The sequence below is a fragment of the Musa acuminata genome, chromosome BXJ2-9, assembly GCF_036884655.1.
Source record: "Musa acuminata AAA Group cultivar baxijiao chromosome BXJ2-9, Cavendish_Baxijiao_AAA, whole genome shotgun sequence".
In the NCBI taxonomy this organism is placed as follows: domain Eukaryota; kingdom Viridiplantae; phylum Streptophyta; class Magnoliopsida; order Zingiberales; family Musaceae; genus Musa; species Musa acuminata.
In genome coordinates, this window is record NC_088346.1 from 15,064,028 (window position 1) to 15,070,027 (window position 6,000).

The following is a 6,000-nucleotide window of genomic DNA, read 5'->3' on the forward strand; positions in this document are numbered from 1 at the left end:
CACGAGGATATAGTCCAGTTTAATCATAGGGAATCGGAGAATGTGTGATGTGAAATCTTGGAGAAGGGAAAAAGATAAATACAAAAAGGAGAGCTGAAACTTGGCGATCAGTGCAGGGGTGGGTGTCTCATTTTGTTTTGTACTACGTCCGCGTGTCGTGTCGAAGGGGTGTCGGGTAATAAACAATTCGTATCGGGTCACGTAAAAGACAATTAATAAAAGTGTAAGGCCTCCATAAGTATCGCATGCCGGCTGTGGATATGAGATCTGATGTAATCAATCTCACACCAATCCCAACCCCAATTTTGTACGCTAAATAAAGAAGGCATTGAAAGTGTCGGCAAAGAAGTCTGTCTCATCAATTTGGCCACCAGAAATAGCACTCGACAAAGGACTACGGCGACTCGCTCTCTCTCTCTCTCTCTCTAAATAACGATTGATACCAAAATAACGAAATTTAAATTTATCAAATATTAAATTTCTAAAGGGTGACAGGAAAAGAAAAAAAAAAGGTACTCTTGGAACGGTGTGGTCGGATGGAGAATGCAACTCTTTCTGATCTAATTCTGAAGTAGGTGGTTTTTTCATGTTACTAGGTTTATTGTTGTGTTAAAAATATATATATTGATGAAAAGAATAGAAGATAAGAATAATTACTGAAGAAGCTTATTGAAGAAATGAAAAATATTTTAATATATTAACATGTTCCCTCTCTTGGAAAAATCTTATCTTCTATAATGCCCCCTAAGATGGTGCTCCTTAAGTCCGCCATTCGTTCTCTTTAATTCCCACCGACTTTTGGCAGCGAAAGCAACGAAGACTACCACGGTGAGGAAGATGAGGATTGACCGTGGAGCCTCTTAGGAATGTGGCTACAGCGGCGTTGGTCACTGGCCGAAGACAAGAGCGAAGCTTTACTTTTTCTCAACGACGTTGGTCGTTGGCCAAAGGCAAGAGCGAAACTTTACTTTTCTCACTACTCTGATACCATGATGAAAAGAATAGAAGATAAGAACAATTACTGAAAAGCTTTATTGAAGAAATGAGATTTCTTCGTATAGTTGATGAAATCTTATCAAATATCATATATATTCATATACGAGATAAAAATTAAGAGAAATAAATAATAATAATCTCACATAAGCAAGGACTAATTAAAAACAAGAAACATTAAGCATTTGGATTTCATATACCACAATTTTGACCGGTTCAGATCAAGTTTATCTAAATTAATCAAAAAGTCATTCGACTGCTATCTGACTGTAAATAACGAGTTATGACAAGGAACCTACGTGCAATCATAATTGTTTACTAGCTTGGACGACCCTAGTCTTCGTCTTCAACGAAGGGAGAGGCACTACCAGTAAACTGGGCCGCATGTGATTGCCTGATCCAAATAACGATCCCTTGTTTCGTTTTGCTCCTCTCTCTCTCTCTCTCTCTCTCTATCTCTTTCAAAGGCGCCGCCTGCCTATCTGCCCTTCACTGGACCGATCTATTTCACAGTGTTGACTAATGGGGCAGGTCTTAGTCAGGGAATCTCACTCCTTAACCTCGAAACGGATTTCCAGGTCCCATTTATGGAGACAGAGGATGAAAGCAGACAGGTTAAACTTATGTGTGTATATTATCGATCTTTGCCTTTCAAAATGACCACGACAATAACACGAGCGTGACAAAATGGAAGGACAAGACGTGATCATCGTGCGGCCACCGCCACAAATCTTGAGAACCGCAACTTGAGCTTCCATCTCGGCCACGTCTCTGCTCCGCTCGACAAAAACATATAGGATTCTATTGAATTCGTCGAGTTAATAATGAATCACCGGATCCGAGCTTTTGTCTTCGTTGTGAGCTCGCGCTCGCGAGGTCGTGTGACAGCTGCACGTACCACTACGGTGCCCCCCGTCCCCCCTCCCTCGCCGCCACCCGTCTCGGTGATCCAAACCGCTCCGGGGTTGTATTTTTGTGTTGGAGAGTCAGTCAGCGAGGAGGCGTTTGTAAGAACATTTTTGCTTTGAGAAGGTAGAGAACATTTTTGCTTCTTCTACTGGAACTGTACATGTTACGGGAAGTCTCTGCAACTCGAGGGCATGCGTTATTAACACGAGTGGTGGCAACTGCTGCTACTTTCTTGAGGATATCTACTACTCAAGCGGATAGAGGGCGGCTCTAGCTCACCATGCAACTCAAGAATCACCGCAGCCATATGTCCAAATGAATTTTATTAATAAAAGAATAAATAACGAAGAAGATGTTTTTGTGCTTGATATGTACTTCCTATTTATACATATTAGGAGAAAGAATTTTTCTTAATAGAATAGTGAGATTTCTTCGTGTAATTGGAAAATCTTAGCTGTTATCATGCCCTCGCAAGATAGTACTCCTGTCAAGGATACCAATCTTGATCCGATGCGATGAAAATAGTTTACAAACGAGAGACTTCGTGAGTGAGTCTACTAATTAATTAGCTATATATATGTAAGAAACATGTAGTTGATGTCTAACAACTTGATCTCACATGAAGTGAAAGTCGATAACAATATATTTCATGCATGAGTGGAACACTGGATTGACGCACAGGTAAGTAGCTCCGACATTATCACAATATATTGTAGAAGTAGAGATAGAGTCGATGTCAAGTTCTTTCAACAGATTTGTGACCCAATTGAGTTTCGCAACAGCGGTTGCAATGACATAGTATTTAGTTTCAATTATAAATCGTATAATTAACTTTTGCTACTTAGAACTTTAACTGATTATATTTGCTCCAAGAAAGATAATATATCCCGACGTTATCAAAATTTCCTAACCAATCAGCATCAATAAAGGCATGATGATGAATTTAAGAGTATTTGTGAAAAAAGAGGCCATGATTGAGGATCCCATTAAGATATCGTAAGGTTTATTTTAACTACAAACCATTACGTAGTAGATGGTCAATGCATGAATTGTAATAATTTATTGACCGTAAATGAGATATTTGGGAGGGTGAGAGCTAAATATTGTAAGGAGCCAAGTACTTGGCGATATTGAGTTGGGTCCGTAGTAGGGCTTTCATTATATAATTTAAGTGATTCACTAATAGACAAAGGAGTTATAATCGCTTTTGCATCCTGCATATTCATCTTTGATAACAAATCCTGAATATACTTTTTTAGTAATAGGAAGAGTCTTGGAGATGTATATGTTGCTTCCACACCCAAAAAGTAGCTCAAGGTTCCTAGATCTTTGAGAAAGAATCAATCTACCAAATGCTTGAAGAATGCTTTGATCTCTATGGGATTATTGCCCATGACAATAATGCCATCCATATATACCATAAGATATATTGTATTACCACTTTGTTGATGAAAAAATAGTGAGGTACTAGACTTAGAGTTGATGAAGCCACTTGATGCTATAAACAAACTAAGTTTAGTGTACTAGGCCCTTGGAGCTCGACGAAGTCCATAAATAGCTTTTTGTAATTGACAAACATGCTTGGATACTAAAGATGAATGAAGCTAGGAGGTTATTGTATGAAGATATCTTCAGTTAGAGTCCCTTGTAAAAAGATATTATTAACATCGAGTTATCATAAATGCCAACCTTTTGAGATGGCCAAACTCAGGATAAGTCAGATTATTATGGGTTTAATAATGGAACTAAATGTCTTTTATGAAGTCAACACCAGGACATTGATGAACCCCTCTGGCCACTAGACGCACTTTATATCTAGCAATGGATTCATTTGGGTTTCGCTTAATTCGAAAGATCCACTTACACCTAATGATATTTTATGTGGGATGAAAGGGTACAAAGGTCTATATAGAGTTATGGATGATGGTATCATATTCTTCACACATGGCTTTACACCAGTATGAAGATTTTTTAGCTTGAGTAATTATGGTAGGTTCGCTGGTCTCATATGAGGATTTTGTGATAGCATGTAGTATTGGGACCATTTTGGCACTTTGGCCCGGGGGAGAGGGGGGAGGGGGGGTGGGGTGAATTAGTACTTATATAAAACTTTGATGGTTTGGAAAAATATTCGTTCAATGAAAAAAAAAATCATATAAAAAAGATGTTAACTTGAAAACATACAAAAGCGTAGTGAGTAAATAAAATTGTTTGTGATATAAATGAAAAGCATAAAGTAAATGCAAACCAGATTTTATAGTGGTTCGGTCGTCTCGACCTACGTCCACTCCCGATTCCTCTTCAATCAAGGCTATCGGCTTTCACTACCGATCTTCTTTCAACGGGCAAAGATCAACTACCCTTACAACTCTTTCTCGTTTTCACAAGTTCAAGTTCTGGAGAGAACCTTTATATCCCTCTTTTACAAGGTATCCCTCACACACCTCCCTCAGAACAACCTCTAAGCTCAAGGAGGAGGGACTTAAATTTTTCATAGAGTTTTCATACTCTAAACCCCAAGTTTTCATTCTCTTTTCTTGCTATGTCAAGTAGGAAAGATTAGGATATTTATAGACCCTAAATGGATTCAAATTTAGAGCCAAAATTATCTTATCCTAGGTTTTCAGGTTACTAGCAGTACCACCACTTGTCAAACTAACAACTAGTGGTACCATCGCCTATCAGTTTGACATTAGGTGGTACTATTGCCTAATCTAACACTAACACTAGGTGGTACCAGCACCCAGTCTGGTAGTACCACAACTTGACATAGTCTGGGAGATTATGTTTGGGTAGTACCTATTAGGATCGGAGCAACACTAAGAGGGGGGGGGGGTGAATTAGTGCAGTGGATTAAAACTTGTAAATTTGAAAATGATTTCGTAAATGCGTAAAGATTTCAATTCGTCAATAACTTGGAGAAAGTAGCTCGAGTAAAGTGAGAAGATGAAAACCGAAAGCTTGCTGTAATGTAAATAATAGTTTCAGAAAAGTAAATACTCACACATTCAAGGAAAATATTAATTTAAAGTGGTTCGATCAAAATGACCTACATCAACTTGCGAAGCCTTCTTCGAAGAGGCTCCCAACTTCCACTAGCAAATCACTTTGAAGGGGAAGGACAAATACCCCTCTTATAATCTTTTATAAGTGGTTCACACTCTTACAAGTTTTCAACGAGAAAGAAGGAGGTGAACACTCAAGCAATTGAAAAACAAGACTTGCTAAAGACTTTGCTAAGGCTTTATCTCAATTTCTTACTCCACAAAAGTTGTGTTCTCTACTGAGAATTGAAGGGTATTTATAGGCCCCAAGAGGATTCAAATTTGGGCTCCAAATTTTGAATTATCTTGGGTTTCCGAGGCTGGCAATGCCACCGCCTATCAGTGTCTGACACTGACAGTGTACTGGTGGTGCCATCGTCCAGTCCGACGGTGCCACCGTCGGACCTCTCGGGTGCTAGGCGGTGCCACCACCTAGTCTAGCGGTGCCACCGCTCAGTTCTCGGGTTCTGTACAGTGCCACAGCCTAATCTGGTGGTGCCACCGCCTATACTATTTTAGCTCATTGGTTGGGCTCCAAATATTGCCCAAACTAGTCCGAACTCTGGCCCAATTGGCCCATACTTGGTTTATAGGATTAACACATAATCCTAACCCTAAGTAACATGCTAACTATGAATTTTAAAGACATTTCCTAAGCTATTACAAAGTCCACAAGTCAAGACTTCGTCCGGCAAACTTCCGACGAACTTCCGACGGTCTTCCGACGAACTCTCAGAAACCATTCTGCGGACTCCCGGCAAGCTCCTAGACTTCACGATTTGATCTTGGCGAGTTCCAATGAGCTTCTTCGGCAAGCTCTGATCTTTCTCGGCGAGCTCCGTGAACTTCCAACGAACCTTCCGGTGAGCTTCCGAAAAACCCTTCGGCAAGCTCCCTACTCATTCTCAGCTAGTTCTGGCAGCATTCCCAACGAACCTTCGGACTTTTGTCGAACTCTCGAACTTGCAACGAATCCTTCGCACTTGACTCCGACACTTTGTTTCACTTTATGTCGTCGTCATTATCGTAGTTAATCCTGCACACACAAGTCAAA